The 21,248-nt window shown below is 36.1% G+C and overlaps 1 protein-coding gene across 1 annotated transcript in view; it reads right to left on the reverse strand.

Moving 5' to 3' along the window:
- Positions 1-5,516, reverse strand: part of mbl (splicing regulator muscleblind) — a 358,429-nt gene extending 352,913 nt beyond the window's left edge. The window contains exons 1-2 of the mRNA XM_074085468.1: positions 5,202-5,516; positions 1,620-1,660 (exon numbers count right to left, since the gene is read on the reverse strand). The gene's annotated coding sequence lies outside the window, so the exon portion shown is untranslated. The remainder of the gene's footprint in view (positions 1-1,619; positions 1,661-5,201) is intronic.
- Positions 5,517-21,248: the final 15,732 nt, after the last annotated feature.

Below are 21,248 nucleotides of genomic sequence, written 5' to 3' on the forward strand. Positions count from 1 at the left end.
CCTTAAGTGACGGTTCATAATAGGTAGTTCAGGTTAAATTTAAATTACATTTTTTTAGCATCTTAAGACGAAACGAATTTGAATTTCTCTCATTGTTCAGTAATTTAAATGTAGAGACGGTGTTTGATTCGAACTTGTAAGATCAGTATAATTAATTAAAATTAATGTATTAAAAATAAAGTTGTGTCAAATACTTGTGATGTATAGATATCATTTAATAATATAGTAAATCTGTTAAAAAAATATACCTCCTTGAGTTTCTTGCCAGATTCTTCTTAACAGAGACTTTTCCGAACCGGTGGTAGGTTTTTTTGACATTCATAAGTGCTTGTTATAGCCCAAATTGAATAAAGATATTTTGACTTTGACTTTGAATTCGACCTTTTTACCCGACTGTCCGAATAAGGATTATGTTTTTCGAGCGTAGTATGTATATATGTATGTTTTTACTGTATGTCTGTAATATACGTACATACTGTAGAGAACGTAGGGTTAGCAACGCTGACGTAACACTGCCTACCATAGTAGTGCTGTGCTGGTCTTCATGGACTGTGATAATTGGTAAGTGTGTACTAGACTAGTACAACAATAAATTTATGTTTTAGTAAAGGAGGATAAAGTCACAAAAAACACAATACCTGTACGAAGTACCGCGTCTGCGAGCAAGTTAATGACGCCATCTTTGGAAGACAGCGAGTCGTCACGTCCGCGGCGAGCTCCTCTCATGCAAGTAATCATAATATCGTAAAACTTTTGCACTTCGCCAAAAACCTCTTGAATCTTCCTAACATGATGTCTTGGAGAACTCTCGGCGGGTAATCAGAACTTAATGATAAGTGCGCCGCGCCGGAGCAGTACCCAAATTTTAGGGGTCACGTAAAATATTAAAACGACGGCATGAAGTGGCCAGAGATTCATTGCTTTTTCCCTGTTTTTATTATGCGTAAATAAGACGCCCCGACACGTTTGTGTGTTCATAACATAAAACCAAGTTGTACTAAAGTTCGTCTTCATGGTCTCGTTGGAGCTCTCGTAAATGTTAGTAAAGATCTAAGTGCCGGCGTTACTTGCGGTTTTTTAGTGGTAAATAAGCTACTTTATTTATTAAGGGGTTAACCCAAATTTTAACGTATTTAAGCGTAATAATTTTGGAAGGGAAGGTCGGAGTAATTTCGGAGAAATTTTAGGGTACTCAAATTTTATATCAATGCGTTGATATTTTCTGAAACGAATCCAAACTTTGTTAAAATTTATCGAAAAATATTATTGGTTTTTATTTTGCGTTCAGTTACGACTAAACATTACATATTTAATTTGTGTCTGTTAGGTACCTACCCGTTAGTATTTTTGTTGTTTTTTAGGTCTTTGTACTATACAAATAACAAACTACGGAAAAGTATCACAAAAAATACAAGAACAATCACTCTTTAAACTTAAGATAGTAGTACACTTGGCTGTGAAATTACTTCTGAGTACTCCGAAACAAGTTCTCCTCAACTGTTATGAGATTAACAAAAGCTTTCGATGTTTACAAGCTGGTAGAATTGGCGTAACAAAGAAAAACATGGTTCATAAAAAAAATACAAGCTCTTCCTTTCGTTAACAAAAGCGGCACTTACCGCTTAATTTCTTGATTCTTGTTCCTCTTGCAATAAATTTCCTGTAAACGGAACATTGGATTAGACCACAATTTAAGAAGAACGGTTGATATGAAAATATTTTTGGTAATTAAATTATTATATTAAATAATAGCACCGTACAATCATAATATAACCCTAATAAATATGTACTATACTGAAATGTATAATTAACATTTTGTGTTATGATCATTTCAAGCCACTAAATATATAAATGTAAAAGTTTGTAAGTCTGTTTGTTTGTTTGTTACCTCATCAAGCCTCACTCACTAAGATGTAATTCGGTATAGAGATAGTTTGAGTCCCGGAGGATAATTTTTATCACGGAAAATTGCATAGTTCCCGCGGGATAGCGATAAACGAAGCCTGTTGGGAGCGTGGACTGTAGATTATTTTCTGGTCTTCACAAGAAAAGTCTGTTTGTACACTGAGCTGAATATTTGCTACAAAGCACCAAGACTTACACAGAGAAAGAGCAAAAAGGAACACAAATTAGTCTTATTAGACGATCATCATGGGCGATCGGATGTAACTGCAGTTAAAAAACTTCTGCCAGCTTCAAACTACCAATTTTGTGTTGCCAGCAACAAAGTCTACGCAGACGGTGTCGCGGGTAACAGGCTAGTTATAAAATAAATTATAAAAATGTTCAGGGATTCACTACAGTTACCTACCTACCTTTGTCAGACTGCATGCCTTAAAGATTAAAAGGATTTTTTTTTATTATTGTAAATTTTATTTTGTATCTTGCTTTACAATCAGGTACCATCAGCGAAATATGTGGTCTACCACCCTAAAGTTGATAATCGTTTGCATTTCATAAAACAATAATGCCAATAGACGTGTCTGTCAACTTGATAGTTCGACTTTAGCGACATATTTATTTTTATTTTAAATGTACATGTCAAGAGGTTGGAGGAGCGGAGCCTCCTGACACAGGCTTTTTCAAGCTTACAAGGAGGTCCCGGCCACTATTATGTAAAGTCTATTTTTCCTAACAAATAAAATATTTTTTCATTTTTTCATTTTTTCATTTCATATTTATTTGATAGGAACTTGTTTAAAAATTGATAGACCACTTATTTGGCTGATGGTACCTCTAATGCTATTTATAAACCTTACATTCAACTTGCATTGAATTGTTAGGCACCTATATATAAAAAAACAACACAATAAGAACCTTAAACCCTATTAAAACGCGAAAATTTTCGTAGTGTATTTTCAAGCATACGAGTAGGTACCTTTACGTTTTTTAGGGAAAAAGCAAGTTAAATTAGTGTAGCTCAAGCATGTATGTCGTAAGCTTAACTTACAAAAACTTTGTTTTATTTTTTAGTTGGTAAGCATTATCAGTTTAATCTCTTAGCCAAGTGACCCATTGCGTAGAATAGCAAACTACCAAGATATGTTTTGGTCGCTGTTTTCAGTTTTCTTGTTCAGAAGAAAAATGTAAAGTAGTTACTTAAAATTTTAACGAGGTTAATAAATAAAATCAATCACGCATAACTAATAACAGTAGGTACACGTAAAAAAATACGTAAGTTAATAATATCTCATGCGTAACGTTAGTGACGAGCATCTTTAAATTCAATCAAGTAAGAATCGCACTTGCACACTAAGGGGCTGTTTCACCATCCATTGATTAGTGTTAACTGACGGTTAAATGTGATGCTGTCTCTATTTGTTTTGTTCGGATAGACGGAGACGGCATCACATTTAACCGTCAGTTAACACTAATCAATGGATGGTGAAACAGCCCCTAAGTCAATCAAAGTTTTAAATTTGTACCCTGTAGTATGACAAATAGAATTATACGTTAGTCTGTAGTAAGTATTTGTATTGTAAGGCCTTATTTTTGTAATTTCATAATTCTTTGTCACAATGTAGATTAGGTTAGGGCCTATGTACACTATTTATTACGCGAAAAAAACACGCTAGGTCCATAGAAACTTATAGTTTCTACAAGCTTTTATTTAGTTTCACCTGTCCCGTTGTCTGTCTGTCTGTCTGTCTGTCTGTAATCAAATCTTGCAAGTAAAATTCGACCAAATTCCAGTAGTTGGATTAACTTGAAATTTGGTATACTTCTGTAAATTGCGTGACTATACAATAATCTGGTAGTGACATCCTGGTAGTCAATGGCGCTCCCATAACGGCAGAGTGGAGAAACGCCGATGTGTTTTAGTGGGTATGCTAAGTTCAGAGAGTCCCACATAACTTTCCACGGAAGTATGCATAAAGCATTTTCACATCGCAAAAAAAAAGGATCTTCTCCACAGGACGGAACTCTTCAACGGTTAATGGCATTGAGTTGAAATTTGGTATGCAAATGTAGTTTGGGTGACAATACAAGAACAGACAAGAAAAAGTACAGACAGGAAAAAAACTTGTATTAAAACGAAATTTACCAAAAACTTTTTTATTATAGGTATAGATTAAGCGCAGAAATGGTAACTTCATTTTTTTTACCAAATAATAATAATCTAAACCCATTCCAGAGAAAATAGGGACGACACAACCGGCCCAACAAAGTGATTTATATAAAGAATTCAGTTTTTTATTTTTGATAATATAAGCCCAAAAAAGAATAGATGAGATGAAATAGAAGAGTAATGATGTAATAGAAGAGATGAAAGAATTTTAACAGACATTAACACGGAAATTAAAGGATAATTAATAAAAAAAACATACCTACACATACCCCTTTTGTCTAAAAACTTTCCATTGGCTTTGTCCAATGAGGAAAATTAAACATAAAGGTGAAAAGAAACCCAACATAATGTTTTATAAGTAAAAAGTTAAACCGGCATTATTATTCGAGTGGCGACATTTTAATTCGCCATGTCACCCGTTTAACTCGAGCTAAGCCGGGACGAATGAACGTATAAAAAGTCACGTGTAATTGAACAATGGTGTGAAAGAACACTTCGCGGAATAAGGATAATATTTGAAGAGCCGAGGAACGGCAGAGGAAACAAATATTCACATTTATGTTTGACAACTTGACGAAATTCCAGACGTTGTGGTAAAAATGTATTGTTCCTGTAACCGATGAATGCGTGTTGCACTTATTGTTTATAAACTATTATAACCACGGCATCTAGTGGTTTGACACATGGTCTTTTAATCTGATCGTGTATTCGGTCCCAGGCTCGGATCTCTGACGTTTACAGACTTTATGTACAACTTAAGTATACTTACCTATTTAAAATTTACCATAAGAAAAACGCGACGTGAAAACCTAAAAGCACCTGCGTAGCAGTGTGAAATTCCCAATTATCACTGAGTTCTCGTGGGAACTACAACCCAAGGCTTTGATGAGCACGAATATTTAGTGTAAATAAATGGAAAAACCTTTAATCATTTAGTTCATAACAGAAGGTGCCATGCATTCTTTTAACATTTACTTTCCATTTAAAGAATCACTGACAAACAAGAGGATAGATTCACATTAGTACGTGTTTGTTTTTTTTTTACTTTTCTATACGTAGATAAGATGTCTAGTTACACAATTTAAGAGTTTGTTGTTCATAAATGTCTTAAAAGTATAGTAAATTATCATACCTTCTAATGTTCAGCTGCATTTCCCGTATTTACTCAATTAATCAAATAAACATGCAAAATTAACTACATACATCTAATCGTATCTATGTTAAATTACCTACTTAGTTCTCGTCAAAATGTTAATCAATATTAACACTTAATTATATTCATTACATTAATTTATGATTTGTACTCAAAATGCATTTATTTATCAATTTCACTATTCACTTATATAGATTACACAACATTTTATTGATTGAACGCGCAGTGGTTAACGAAAATATTGATGATATTATTATTTGCACACAATTAAATATAACAAATTTGAGTATTATAATAATATTCTACATGTTTTTGATAGATATTACCGATCCACGGTAGCTTGATAGGTAGACAAAAAAAAACAGATCTACCCTCAAGTTCAAACACGTTTAGGACGAGTATAGCTGCGTTCAAAAATCGATATATTTCAGTTTTTTTTAGAAATAGGATTTTTATAGAAACAGGTTTTATTCAAAAATAAAGAAACCACGACTGTAAATAAGAACATTTAACCGAAAACTTTACGTGCAATCAAAGTTTTCATGAGCAGACACGTATATTAGCAGTAAAAATGTGGTCTTAAGACTTTTCTGCAATAAATGGATATTTAAACCGATGAAATTCAGAAGAGGAAAATAAAGTCGGCGCTTTGTTTTTTTATGTTTGACCACGCATAATTATTTACAGGGTTATGTCATTTTAAATTCGCTTAAAAAAACAATTTTTATTTGTACCTACTAGTCAGTTAGCGCCTAAACCATTACATACCCATGTAAGTAAGGTTGATAAGTAACTATAATCGGTTCACTCCTGCTAGCTAGCGCACACACAAAAACATTTTGATTTGATTCTATGGTACCTAGTGCATTCAATAGTTTTTAGGGTTCCGTAGCCAAATGGCAAAAAACGGAACCCTTATGGATTCCTCATGTCTGTCTGTCTGTCTGTCTGTCTGTCCGTCCGTATGTCACAGCCACTTTTTCCGAAACTAAAAGAACTATACTGTTGAAACTTAGTAAGTAGATGTATTCTGTGAACCGCATTAAGATTTTCACACAAAAATAGAACATTCACATAAAACTTAGAACTGAAACTCAAAAATATTTTTTTTCATCAAACCCAACATCAAAACGTATGTATGGGATATCTATGGATCATCATCATCATCATCGGCCTATCTTAGTCCACTGCTGAACATAGGCCTCTCCAGTCGCACGCCACTGAGCACGATCCTCGGCCAGTCTCATCCAGTTCTTGCCAGCTAACCTGCGAAGATCATCGCTCCACCTAGTCTGAGGGCGCCCTACGCCACGCTTGCCGATTCGCGGTCTCCACTCAAGAACTCGTTTGCCCCAGCGGTTATTGGTTCTTCGGCTGATATGGCCGGCCCACTGCCACTTCAGTTTGCTTATCCGGTGAGCTATGTCGATGACTTTAGTCCTGACTTTAGCCAATTCCACAGAACCTGAAGACGAAAGTCTTCAATCAGTGCGTCCTACCTGTCATGACATATGGTGCCGAGACGTGGACACTCACGGTTGGGCTGGTCCACAAATTTAAAGTCGCTCAGCGAGCTATGGAAAGGGCTATGCTCGGAGTTTCTCTGAAAGATCGAATTCGAAACGAGGAGATCCGACACAGGACTATCTATGGATAGGTCTTCAAAAATGATATTTAGGTTTCTAATATATATTTTTTTCTAAACTGAATAGTTTGCGCGAGAGACACTTCCAAAGTGGTAAAATGTGTCCCCTGTAACTTCTAAAATAAGAGAATAATAAAACTAAATAAAATATATATGATGTACGAGTACATTACCATGCAAACGTCCACCGAAAATTGGTTTGAACGAGATCTAGTAAGTAGTTTGTTTTTAATACGTCATAAATCGTAAAGTAAAAGAAACTTTTATATTATGTTACTTGCTGCTACGGAAACCTTCATGGGCGAATCCGACTCGCACTTGGTCGCTTTTTTGTAGTAAATGTACATAACATTATAATTTTTTTTTCACAATTTTATATTTACATGATTTAGTTATATATCAATAATTTAGTTTATTTCAAGGTATTTCGAAGTCAGTTTTTATTTTTATTTTTAAGGACATACTAACTTCTAAGTTGGCCGTTTTACATTGTGGAAAACAAACTAGAGGATTCGATTAGGGGATTGATTTTTTTATCGACCATAGTTCACTACCTACTGTCGTTGTTTAGTGGTTTTATGTTTTGTTAAAGAGTTACAAATTTACAGTTCTAAAAAAGATCTGTCAGCTATTTAAACCTGGCACAAGATGACTTTTTGCACATAACAGCAATGGCACGAGTAACATAATGGGTTCCCAGACGGCTATGAAGACTCGTTTCCATAAAATTAATAAGTAAAATTTAGAATCTAACTTACTCATTCAGCAACTGACGTGCAATACGATAGAATTTCATAAAATGCAAAGTAGAACATTAAAAGAAACTCACAGAGCCACCATAAATAGCTGACAATTGCGACTCACGTACTCAATTACCGTAGAACGTGATAGGAAAAATATAAAAGATATTTTAATAAAACTGGCTTAAAACAGTGAAACTACGAAATTAATTAAAAAATTTGCTGCCGCTCGACTGCCGCATTGTTGGAACTCCGCTAAACCGGATTTACTTCTTAACGACGGCGATAGTTAAGATAGTTTAAAAAAGTAACTCGAGCCCTTTTGTATGGTAAAGTCAATTGATGAGCTAGGGTAAATTAGACTAATCTCAAGCAATGGGTAAAAATTTGCATAGCTATATTTATGGTTCTAGCGTTCTAGCATCATAATAGTTATTTGTGCAACAAGAGAGCAAAGTTTGTTTTAATTGCGAGTGTTTATTTCGAATCCCGAGTAAGCGAAGGTTTCTATAATTGAATCACTAGCGTTAGCTATTATAAATGTTATTAAACCTTTAAATATGATTTTATTGATAGTTCTATTAAATAAACATAAATAGATTTGTTACAAATTCATTCAATTTGACAAATATTTATTCCAACTGTAGCTAGAGGCAGTATACGGAATTCTTTTATAAAAAAAAAACAAGAGAAGCGGCTTTCGTGTAACGAGGTTGCATACTTTATTAAAAGATCGGGAAAATTTACATTTTGGAAATATTTCGTTGTCATGTAATTTATTAGGTATCGATATATTTTAATACCATAAATTTAATTTAAGATTGTCATCAACACATTTGATCTTATCTCTCGCTTTTTTCGTGTTGAAGTGAAAGTGACAGATCAAAGTGAAGTTCAAATATTTCGAATTCAGTGAGTAGACCCAACACTGGACTCAGCATTTAAAAAAAATATTAAAAAGTTACTTTGTCTCACGGAGTGAGCAAAATGCGATTTTACTCACTGATTTCTCATAGCATAACCTGCCTGTTTGAAATAAATTTTTCACTTCTCATGCTCGTAAAGTCCGTGTTAATGCTGGATCTAGGCGACATAAAATGACTTTTTATGCTCTAGTGCATAAAGTAAAATCTTCGTCTAAGACTAAGGCAATCAGGTGTAAACAGCCACAAACAAAGAAGTTTCTACTTATTTTTTTAAATAATTTTTAATTTATATAAAACTAAAAATCAGTCAATTCAATCAAAATAGATTAATAAAACTAGTAAAATTTAATTGTAATAGTATTGCGTGAACAGTAAAAGGTACATAGTAAGTGAATAATTGTTTCCATAGTTTGTTGGGATGTTACCTGTACAAAAATATTGACTGTAAATTTGACTTTTGGGGTCTTTGTACTTGTAACTAATTGCTATATCAACTTCACAGACGTAGTTGTTTAGCTAATTAACGTTTACGGGCCGGGCTGAGGTAAGGGAGATAAACTATGAAGTACCATTATCCACATTTACTGTTTTACGAAGTAAATGGAGTTACAAACAACTTCGACATTTCTTGGAGCGAGTAAGGTACTTTACAATTTATATAGGCACCTACAAAGCAAATATTCTTTATTAAATACCACAAAGTAAGTAGCTACACTGAGTTAGCAAAAATAAAATAAAATGGGAACAGTTGTCTAATCGTTTTTAGGAGCGTCCTCTACCAGACTACCGTTTTCATAGATTCATAAACGAATTTGCTGATGAAGTAAGTAGGTGTCGAAAGCAAGCAAACATATAAAATACATGGCAACGTAAGATTAATAAATTAATAATAATGAGCTTTCTAGTGGCAGCTGCCATCTATGAAATCTGGCAAGCCTCCTGACAAGACAAGTGGATATCGGAAAGAAAAATAGATTCAGAAATGAACCTGACTGTCAGTTTTTCTGGTGGCACTAACACCAGAAAAGTTAGGCTATCCGAAGAGAGAGAGAAGCGTAAGTTATGTCTTCTTGAGAACCTTATTTGTCATCACTGGCACAACATAAAAAATTAGGCAACTTGGTGGGAATCGGGAATAGAGTTGTTTTAGCCGCTTTACGCTACTGGTAAGTACAACACAAAATATATAGGTACCTATCAAAATTAAAAGCCGCATTATTGTCACTGACCATTTACGGGGGTAAGCAGGTTTTACTTCCTTTTCACTTCAGGCTAAAATACCTACCTAAAAGACTGTTAACGCATCGCATCGCATCGCAGCGCCATCTAGCAGAGTACGCAATGCACTATCAACGGACGTAACAAGGAACGCAAGTCGATAAAGCAGCAAGCGCCGCGCACGCCGCGGCCCTGCTGCCCCTTTCCCCCCCCTGGTGCTTTATAAGCTCCACTTTTAAAATGTATCGAGTCATTCTCACTAATTTTTTCACGTTTGTAAACCTATCGTAACGAAGACACAATAAATTAATTACTTATATTTAAATAAAACGAATCATTCTGCCCGAGTTGCACCCTAGACCTCACTATAGGCAGGCTAGAAAGAAAGGAGAAAGGAGCGCAAGAATTCCGAAGCTGATCAAGACCCGTAAGATCCTCAACAAAGACATTATGACGCCATGTTTCCACCTATTAAATCAAATCAAATGATTTATTCAGTAAATAAGCCGCAATGGGCACTTTTACACGTCATTTTTAAACTACCAGCGCTTTCGGAAAGACCATCATTGCCAAGAAGAATGCGCCGCAAGAAACTTGGCAGAAAGACGTTTTTTTTTTCAAAATTAGCGCGTACAGTCATGATGCAATTTACACAAATGGCAATAAAAGTAAAACCACTTAAGATAATGCGTAGAAAAGTCACATAAGTCTTAATGGGAAAGTAATTTATCGCAGAAATGCAATGAAAAGCGTTTGAATGTAACGCAATAAAAGCGGCTCATAGTCCAAAAACAATTCAAACTGAGTTATGCCACCATCCTGGCAATAAGTCGGGGCGTTACATGGCGTATAATGGTATGACACGACAAACAGCTTTAAGTGTGTAAAATATGGGGCGTGACGTCAGCCGAGCGCAGCCAGACTAGACTTTACAACGGAGCCTAGGGTACGCCGGATGTCGACTCAGCCGCCTTACGACTCGGTCATCTATGCGCGACCGGCGTGCGAGAGTCTCTTTTTGTACGACACATGCTTCGTTATTCTCATTCTTCAGTCATAAAATAGCTCCATGGATTTAGGTAAAACCAATATTGTTTAATAAACCTTTATTTTTTCTTTAGAAAATAAAACCTCTTCCTCCCTAACTACGAACAAAATATTGACACCTCGTTCATCAAAATGGGAGTACTTACGGAGAAACATAATATGTTCGACCGCACAATGTTTTAGACTATCGCGGTCATTAGTAATTTTATGATATTTAAATTCGGGTTTTATTGCCGTTTATATTTACGTATACATATTATGTATACGTAAATGGGCGCTTTCAGAAAAAGTTATTGAAACGACGTTTTTTTTAGATTTGGATGAAATTTCGTTTTCCTAATCAGACTCAGGAGCACTTTCGATTGTAATAGGCGATCGTTTCAATAACTTTTTCTGAAAAACGCCCAAATATAAACGGTGGAACATATTATGTAGTATAGCTACGTAGATTGCTGAAATCATAACCCTTCCTTTGGCTTGGCCGTAGTCAGGAAAAGATTAAGTAATTGAATCGGTTATAAAGATGTCTTGCATTCAAAATTTGTTACTAACTCTACCTAAGAAAGTAAAGATGACACGACAATCCAGCTTTTATTTGATAGCTCTGATGTAATCCTTAACGTTCAAAGAACGAAAACACTTAGTATTAAATCCTTATAAAAAAATACCTGAGTCTCAGTCTCAGTCTGAGATGCGGGCGATAAGAGACAGCGAATTCTACACGTGATGAAACCCAGCCGTTATCAGCTGGCTCAGGGAAATCGATGTGCGACCCCGAGTAACACTGCTGATGTCCGATGACGTCACAAAATGTTTGAAACATCCACGCAATGGAAAATATGCGGACAATCCTGAACCCTTTGGCATAGCCCAAAAAAATTACTAGCCCAAAAGGCTTTTCCAATCTAGCCCCGCTGATTGGCAACGTATCTGCAATCCTTCCTGTTACAGATATCTAAGCAACTATGAGGCACTGATGACACCCTTTCCGTCTGTTGCACGTCGTAGTTTGCCTACTCCGATTCATAAAAAAGCATTACAATGTTAGCTATCTAGATAAGGAGTCTATGGTAACGTCATCAGACACATGTAACATGACATGGTAGCACAGAACCTGAGGCCGTATTGTCTAACGTTTCTGACGCTCTCGATCGCAATCAAATGACTGTGTTTGTATGCGAAATCTGTCATTTGATTGCGATCGTGAGCGTCTGAAACTTTAGGCAAACTGTGGAAAGAAAATTTCTAAGTGATATAATGATACTCTTGCTTAGCAACTATGAGATTACTTAATTGATTGATCCAGACTTTGCGGAAGAAACCACTGATTTTTTTAATTTTGGTAGGCGAGTACCAAACTTTAATATTCACAATAAAAATAATCTTACCGTTTTTTTTCAATTATTTCTCTCATCAATGTGCAAAGGCATCGAAATTTACTAAGAAAGGCTATGGCTATTCCTTCTCCAAATTTGTGTACTCTGTCAATTTAGGTGTCGGCTTTATCGTGGTAACCCTACAACCCGCCATATTTGCAAGAAGGGAAGTCAATGGTCCCGAAGGCCAGACTTGGTGGCGCTGCCTCGCCGGCACGGCCCGAGATTACGCTGTAATTTGTTGGACTTGCCTACTCATTGTTCTCGATTATGTAATACGAAACAATTTTTCTTTGACTTAAATTGCCTGGCTTTTATTCAGCGTTAGTAGGAATTGGGCGAGGTGGCTGGCGTTAATAATGGACGGCCATTATTTACGCAGATATATAGTACGTAATTTTAGTACCTAAAATTTTCGAAATTGAGATTCACTTACTTAAAATAATTACTGGATAATTCAACCCTTGCTGTTTTAAAGTTAGGTTGACTACAAGAGGATATTAAACTTCTCAAAAAAGCGTGAACTAAGTTTAAGAAGATTTGTGTTTTAGTTGAGTACCCTAATGAAATGAGTAAATTTCATCGAAATCGTTGGAGCCGTTTCCTAGATTCTGATTATTGATTCTGAAGTGCTCATTTAATGGCATTAGATAGATAGATAAACGCTGAAGAATCATCTGCGCTGTGCAATATTTTATCTTGTATCTTCATAACGAGCGATTTAGTTATAGATTCGAAGTACTTAGTGCATTCATATAGATGATCGGAAAGTAAGTAATGCCTGAATCATTTAATTTTGATTTTATGCAGTAAAGGGTCGTGTGGAAGCGATGTTACATTACCTAAGTGTACGAGGGCGATGCAATTCGACGCACGAATTCGATTTATGGACACTTGGTTCGTACCCCGGCGTACATCTAAACATTATGTGCACATATCTACACATAATGTGCGTGTAAAAAGATAAGAGTATCATAAAAACTCCACTGAAAATAATTTGAGCGATGTTACTCGCTTTCACGAGACATTCGGTGGTAGGGACCGCATAAAAGTTGAACATCAGACAGCCTAATGGATTACAAGAATTGCTTCCAAAATCGTAAAACCGCCTGAAACATTTCTAGAGCCTAGGAAAGAGGTCTATAATCTGTATTGTAGTCTGCAGCGTGTGATATATGAGAACAGTCGGCCCATTTCGGCGGAAATTATTCAGTAGTCCTATCCAGTCATTGCTATTCAGACGTTTCCCATCCTAATGATTACGGCGTCATTCCATGAGATGGCAAGGAAAAATGCGAACGATATCTACTTGTTTTTTACTTAGTCACATATATTTCGCCTTTAAGCAGGTTAGAAATAACCGTTTGCGCTATTTAGTATTGTAACAGCTCAACAAGTAAATGATCTGTTGTTTATTTCCGTTATAAATAAAGTTTAAAATTAATGAGGTTATCATTTGAGTTTTTAATGGATAAACATAATAAAAGGGTATGATTTTATTGATCACCTAATAAATGTGTTTTCGGCGGGGGGACGCTCGATTTTAATGAAAATTTGAACTTTAAAGTTGAATATTTTGCAAACAAATCACTCAATCAAAAAATCGTTAGCAACCCCCTAATGATTTTAAAAGACCTATCCAACAATACCCCACGCTATAAGGTTGGATTAGAAAAAAAAAAACACCCCAGCTTTACGTCTATAGGAGGTACTATTTTTTTTTTTTGATTTTTTTTATTGTACCATTTTGTCGGCATAGTTTACGTATATATTCGTGCAAAATTACAGCTTTCTAGCATTGATAGTCTCTGAGCAAAGCCTCGGACGGACAGACAAACAGACAGACATGGCAAAACTATAAGGGTTCCGTTTTGCCATTTTGGCTGAATTAATCCAGAGTAATTTTTAGGGTTTTATTGATCATCAAATAATTATATTGGGTTCCAAAATAATAGATGTGTCACTAAAACTGAATCACCAAACAATATAGAAATGGCTTCCTAAAAATTAATTATAATCACTGGAAAATAATATTGATCATTAAATAATTGAACAAAAATTTGACGACAATGATATACAATGCATGAAATAATAATATCTTCTCACAAATTACAACCCAATTACACACACCAATTGACCCAGCCCCAACTAAGCAAAGTTTGTTCTATGGGTGCTAAACAACGGGTAGACATACATACATATATACTTAAATACATACAAACATCCAAGACTCAAGTACCTACTACAAACATTTATATTCATCATACAAGTATTAGCAAAAAATGTTCGGTTCTGGCACTTCGCCGGCCGCTGCCGCGGCACGCTCGCGCACTGAGGGTCGCAGTTCTACCTAACACTCCTCCTCGCTCCGCTCGTCGACGTACCTAACCAGACCTGCCTTAGTAGAATAGGTAGAAGCATCGAATTAAGGAACTGATCTATTTATTAGGTGACAGATCTATTATTTTGGTGATCGAATTTTGTTGATCAAACTATAATTTAGGATACAGGTTTACATTAATCTGATGACTCATACTTAGAGACAGATTTGATTAATTTGATGACCAATATATTTCTTAGGGATAGATATAATAATTAGGGTATCGCAGTTTAGTGACAAATCTAAATTTAAGTGACAGAAAATATAGTTCCCATAATAAAATGCCTTTTTTATACATTGGCAAATTTGCAAGCGTTCGATTATTGGACCATGCTAGCTAATTGAGCCCGTAGGCACAGCGAAAACAAATCGATTAGGCGTTTGAATCATTCCGTCCTGGGGCAAGACGGATTTAGTTCGATAAGCTTTATTGTGATAGAAGAAGTATTCTCGCGTTTACAGTTCGAAATTAAGCTTATTTATCTCAAAGCTTCCTCTTCGTTCTCTCTATGAATCGAGATTTAGGGGGCAGCTTCAGGCAGACTACACCGTTAACTTTTTTGATCTAGGTCATTCGCTGGCGTATGCGTCACAGTCGATTTATTTCCACTTTTACTGCAATGGCAATGGTCCAATTCCACAATCTACCTCCATACTCTATGCGAAACATGTTTTTCAAAAAACACAACCGTGCTGTTTCTGGTAAGTGTGCTCTTTGCTGCCTGGATTTTTGTCTTGTCAGCCTTTAAATTTTACAAAAACTCTGCATTATGGGCACGTCTGATTTTTGTCTTACGATTTAACCATCAACAGTTTGAGCTCCTAATTTGAGAATAAAATAGCTTTGTAGCAATGATCTAACTAATGCGTGCGACACATCTTTAATCTTTAGTATCGTGTGAACTTCAGCTAAAATAATCAAATACATAAGTACCTATCGAGTAAAATCGAACAATCATGTTCGAGTTATTATTATATTATATTTAAACAAAATTAAATTTAAAATTACTGTACTACATTCGTTAAATATTTAGGTCACTGGCAGGGCTCTAATTTAAGCTAGGTTTAGTTAAGTTTAGAAATCATTAGAGTATAAAACCCCACATAACGATAGCCATACGCATTGGTGAACATATTTTTATTCAGATACAACAGAAAGGGCGCGCATCCGTATTTACAGTTCTTGGCACGTTTGTACAGAAAATAAGAATATGTTCACGCAGTGTGTGCCTTAGCGGCCGATTTATGCGCGGGACACAAAATAGGATTTAGATAAAATAAGGCATAACTGGGCCTTACAATAAGACTACGCTCCGGGTCAACTCGTAATTTACATGGCATACTTGAAATACGATCAGCTTTATGTGGAAGGCTCTAGCGTTCTAGCAATTACGGTTGAGGGAGCCCTATTGTTTGCGAAGATTAAAGGGTAATTGAGCCGTCGTAAAACATTTACAAGCCAATACTTGTTTATATTCGAATATTTATGATTTACAATGACTGGTGGTACCCTATATCATGAAATAATAATTGTTGCTAAATATTTATTCGTGAACAATTATATTCTCGTCACGTTGTGATTACATCGGCAATCCCAGGTTCCATTGAACCCTGAACAATGCCATGTGAGGCGAGTCTTTTTAGGCCGAAATCATTGGACTATTGTACTCTAGTTGTTTCTGGCTTCCTTACTTCAGGGAATTCCTTTGTGGTACCAGAACAATGAAAGTTAATGACAGAGAAAATTATAGACAGCGGGTATGTGCCAAAAAGAGGAAGGCTCTTTCATACAATGCGCGGGATTACCCGCTATTACTTGTACTGGAAGAAATACATAAATGATATTTCCTGGAATAATGCCACGACAATTCTTGTTTTGGTCAGTCATCATTTTCTTGAATTTTATTTTTAGGTAGGTACACGTGAGTATTAGGTATTTCCTTCGCTGGACTTTTCTAATCACAATGGAAGGTAATATCAAATATACGATTTTTCAACTTGACAAACTCATTTTGCAGATTTTAGTAGTATCTAAAGGGCCCGGGCATCCTCTCAGAAGGATAGAGCTTAGCCTGTATTTCTCACGGGAATAAAGTACGGGTTGGGAACTTCAAACACCTTAGAATTCCTTTGCAGATGTGTACAAGTTTCCTTTCAATGTTTCCGATGCTGCAAAGTCTTGGTAAATCACATGTATTTAATTTCGCACATAAATTCCGAAAAACTCAAACGTGAGAGCCTATATAGGATAGGCTTGAACCCACAACCCTCTGCTTAAGAGGCCATCCCGAGGAGATTTCCAAAACCCGTCTTTATTACTTGTCTATAAAGGCAACCTATGTGCAAAATCTCATGTTATTATAAAAACAAACTATGCAAAATTATAGCCTTCTAGGACCAAGGGTTCGGGCTGAACGTTGATAAGTCGGTCGCTTGAGTCAGGATTTTCGTTTTATATGCATGGATATACATTATGTTGCTAAAGAGAACTTTATTTATTAGAGTTGTGTACCTATTTATTTACTTATGTAGTTATGTATCATTGGAAGTGCTGCGTAGAGGCAATGTAGAATGTAGGTGGTATTGATTCTTACCTCATGCGGCGACAACTTCGGTGGTGCGGACACGTGACACGAATGTCAGAGCAGCGCGTGGCAAAGCGCATCTTCTACTCGGAACTTGTGGATGGCAAGCGCAAGCATGGTGGCCAAGTTCTAAGGTATAAAGACGTGCTAAAGAGGCAGATAAAGAGCTGCAACATAGTGCCGTCTCAATGGGAGAATGAGGCTGCTAATCATGTCAACGGTGTGCTCACGTACCCGCATTGTGGAAGGATCTTCTCTAAGAAGATTGGTTACGTAAGCCACTTGCGAGCGCAGGAGCGACACCGACTGATTTGAAGCTGTTGCCATGGCCGAAATCGGCCGGATAGATCATCATCGTCATAATGTATTATATTATGTCATGTATCATAATATTATAGTGCAGCCCTGTGGTGTCACGGAACCACGTAAAGAAAAGTTTTATAGCAAATGGACTGTATGAGGAGAAACTGGTTAAGGTTAGAATGACCTAAAAAACTGGACACAGAAAGATGGGCTTTCGGTTAATACTGCCTTTATCATTCCAGATTAATTACAAAAGACTCACCATGCCTTTCCTCTACGATAGCGAACCCGTGGAAAGTTTTCAGCAGTCCAGGCTTAGGTCAAATCTAAATGTCTTAAAAAAGTCACACGTACGCACGGATTACACAAAATAATATTCTTTAACACAGCACAACTAAAATGTTCTCTTGATGTAGTAGGTTTTAATTAATTAATAAAATATTGAAATAAAATGTGTCTTCTTCTGGCGAGTTCAAATTGACACTAGTTGCGCGCGCAGACCATAGCCAATACCTTCGTAGGCTGCGTTTCGTTTCAGTCAGATTTAGCGCAGCGCTTTTGTAAATTAAAACTAGAATAAAAAAGGCGATATATCGAACAAGCCCTATTGAGCTTTTGTCAGTATTCATCCAAATCTACGACAAAATTATTACTTACCTAATCCGCAATTTGCTGTTGAACTGCAGCGAAAGCGTAGCTCAGCCAATCTGCTTCATAAATACCGTCATATACCTATTAAGTGAAAACGATCGGGAAAATAAACTAGATCTTTATTAAGGAGGTCGCTCACTGCGTTCGGGCCGGGGCGAGCTCATCGAGCGAAACTAATGACATTTTATTTCTCTGGAGGAATGCATTAATTTCATTTGTTAGCACATCGATACCGGAATACGGCCATTCCTCTCGTTCTGCTGAGAAAATGGATTTTCTTTAGAAAACCTGTTAGTGTCTCAATTACTTGGCGGTTGGAATTTAATTATTCTAGTGTTTACAGAAATTATGTTGAATAATTTTAATGACTTAAATACAAAATTACTAAACAATTCTTCGCCTATTTTTGTTGTGACTTACGCTAAAAAGTGTGTGTGGGACCTCCTCATACGAATTAGTTAAATCTATTATTGCTAATTTTCACTTGAAAGGAATTAGATAAAACTTGCGTATACCTGCTAAATAATTTAATGGTGCACGTGAAGTTCCTTAACAGCATTGGGCCGGAACTGCCACCATAGCATGAAGCCATGAAGAGGGGACCTGTGCTCAACAGTGGGATGTGTACAAGCCAGAGATGATGCCATTTAGAGGTAGATGACAATAATATATAACTTTCCAAAATTGCGGAATTTTTCGCATAGGAAAATTTCGGAAACTTCTCACAATTTTGTACGGGATTGACACTTTCCGTTTCTTAAATTTAAATTTCCTATATTTCTGTGAAAATTTCCAAAAAATTTCGAGAATTTTTCCAACAATTGGAAACTTTCCGCAACTTGCACGTCTGTAATTTACTACGCCTTAATAATAAAAGGTATAGCTAAACAGTGTAAACAAGCCCACAGCAGCAACCTCCGTTGCTCAGTGTAGTCATAAAATGAAACTCGCGAAACTTGGAACTTTTATTAAAATAACAACATTAAGCCGTTAATTTGTTAGTAAAAGTTGGACAGACGGTAAAAATTACTTATTCACGGGCGAGACCGCGCGCGGCGGCTCGTGTCGCGCCGCTTTTCTATAATTCAGCGTTTTCTTAGAAATGCCTAGCCTCTCCGACTTTACGAGAAAAATCCTATTTGTAGCAGTTCATTTTAATTTTCATTATTTATTTATTCTCAAAAACAGGTCAGAAAGTAGCTTTGGAAACAGCAAATAACTTCGACAAACTGTTACGCTTACAGATGAATACCTACTGAATTCACTTTAGCAGCTATTGTACTAATCTAACTTGAAATTACAAACAAAACAAAATATGTATAACTGATTGATTCAGGTGTTAATTTGCAGAGGTCTGCAATCACACGGTATTAATATGAGCAGAAATGATAATCAATCGCAAAATACTTCGGGACACACTTATCTAAGACATTTTGATGACTTATTTATTACTATCGAAACCGGGGACTGTACCTACATTATCATAACCTGTTTCATATTCATTTACAAATGAGAAACACAGAAGGCCCATTAAACAAGTGTAAAAAAGTTAAACAACATGTCTACGAGAATCGTCCATAATTTGAACGGAGCATACTATTTGCATCGGAAAATGTAAGTATAAGTAACAAATTTACGTATCAGGCGGAGCTGCGGCGCCCTCTTCACTTAAAACTGCTTATTCTAATTTATAGCCCCGAGTATTGCACTGCTTATTACTTCCGTTGCAGTTTCGGGGACCGGAAGTAAATTTTATGGCGTTGTAAACCATGAGCGTCTTAGCATAATTGCTGTGTTACATTAAATTAGTTTAGCCATCAATTATGTCTTTATGCTAATACAGCCGTGGCGCGTGAGACCTTGCCAGGCCAAATTCCAATTTTGTGGCAATCATATCAACATGTGCACACAAGATTATTGCGGCAAGGGAGGAGATTATTATGACAACTAGGGTTTAATATCGATGTCTTTTAAACACACTGAAATGTACATCACAAATATTAAACTTGAGCTGGGAATAGAGCTCCTTTGTGATAATCTTTGCTTAGCCGTTGCTGTTGTTCATATGTCGGCGAAATAATCAAGCAAAAGGATACAAAGAGACACAGTAAATAATGAGATACCATCGTTATAATAGTATGTACAATCGATGATAATGATGTGTATATTTCTGCATCGTAATTAATGTACAAAGTCAAAAATATGTATGCAGTTAAAGTTTAAAGAGTTAAATACTGTCCTGGTTACAAAATTTGGAGATTTTAATAGTGTTAAAATCTATATATATCCGTTACATTTTGAAGTACATAGAAACCTATTGTACCCATGACATATAGCGTGTACAAGCAAACAATTAGGTACGCACTTTTTTCTCTAGTCGCTGTAAGTGTAATTCTAATGCAAATTCTATTATAATTGGCACAGCAACAGATGGGGGCGACGCGTCGACCAATTGTCGCGGAACATTTGTAATTTAAAAAGCAAAATGAAATAAACCGCTCGGTCGCAGTACATAAATTTCATGTTTGCCTCGGCCGGCGAACTGGCAGCGGATATTAATCAGTGGATATTGAAATATGTTGTTTTTTCAGCCGATTGATAAACGGCTCGCTCCGTTTCTGCCTGATTAAACATTGACGCCCGCTGCTTCCTCAATTACTGCACTTACGCGGACTACGCACAATATTAGAAATAATACTAATATAGGTACTGAAAAACAGTGTTGCAGTTTGCCGTGGTTCATTTTTAATATATATATATATATCCTCCTGTGCCCTCGCGAACTTCATAAAGGACCTATTAACACTAAGAATAACGGCGGAATGTATTTTATAAAGTGCAAATTGTCCATTGAATAAGGAATTCTAAGAATTTTGAAATAATATCCAAAATAACAAAGCAGGTCAAGCACGTCTAGGTCTTAAGAACTAAGTTTGTTAAAAAAAGTCAGGACTCAGGAATATTATAAACGTGAAAATGTATGTTGGTGTCACTTTTTGTTCCGGCGATTCCAGGAATCGGGGTGCGCAAGTAAAATTTTGGAGCCTCAAACCGCTAAAGTCTAGAGGCATGAAATTATGCACATTAGTGTTCTTCACACAAGCTGCCTAAATAAAGACACGGTGTCTTCTTTGGAAGTCAGAAAGGAAGTTAGT

Source organism: Choristoneura fumiferana, chromosome 3 (assembly GCF_025370935.1).
Source record: "Choristoneura fumiferana chromosome 3, NRCan_CFum_1, whole genome shotgun sequence".
Classification (NCBI taxonomy): domain Eukaryota; kingdom Metazoa; phylum Arthropoda; class Insecta; order Lepidoptera; family Tortricidae; genus Choristoneura; species Choristoneura fumiferana.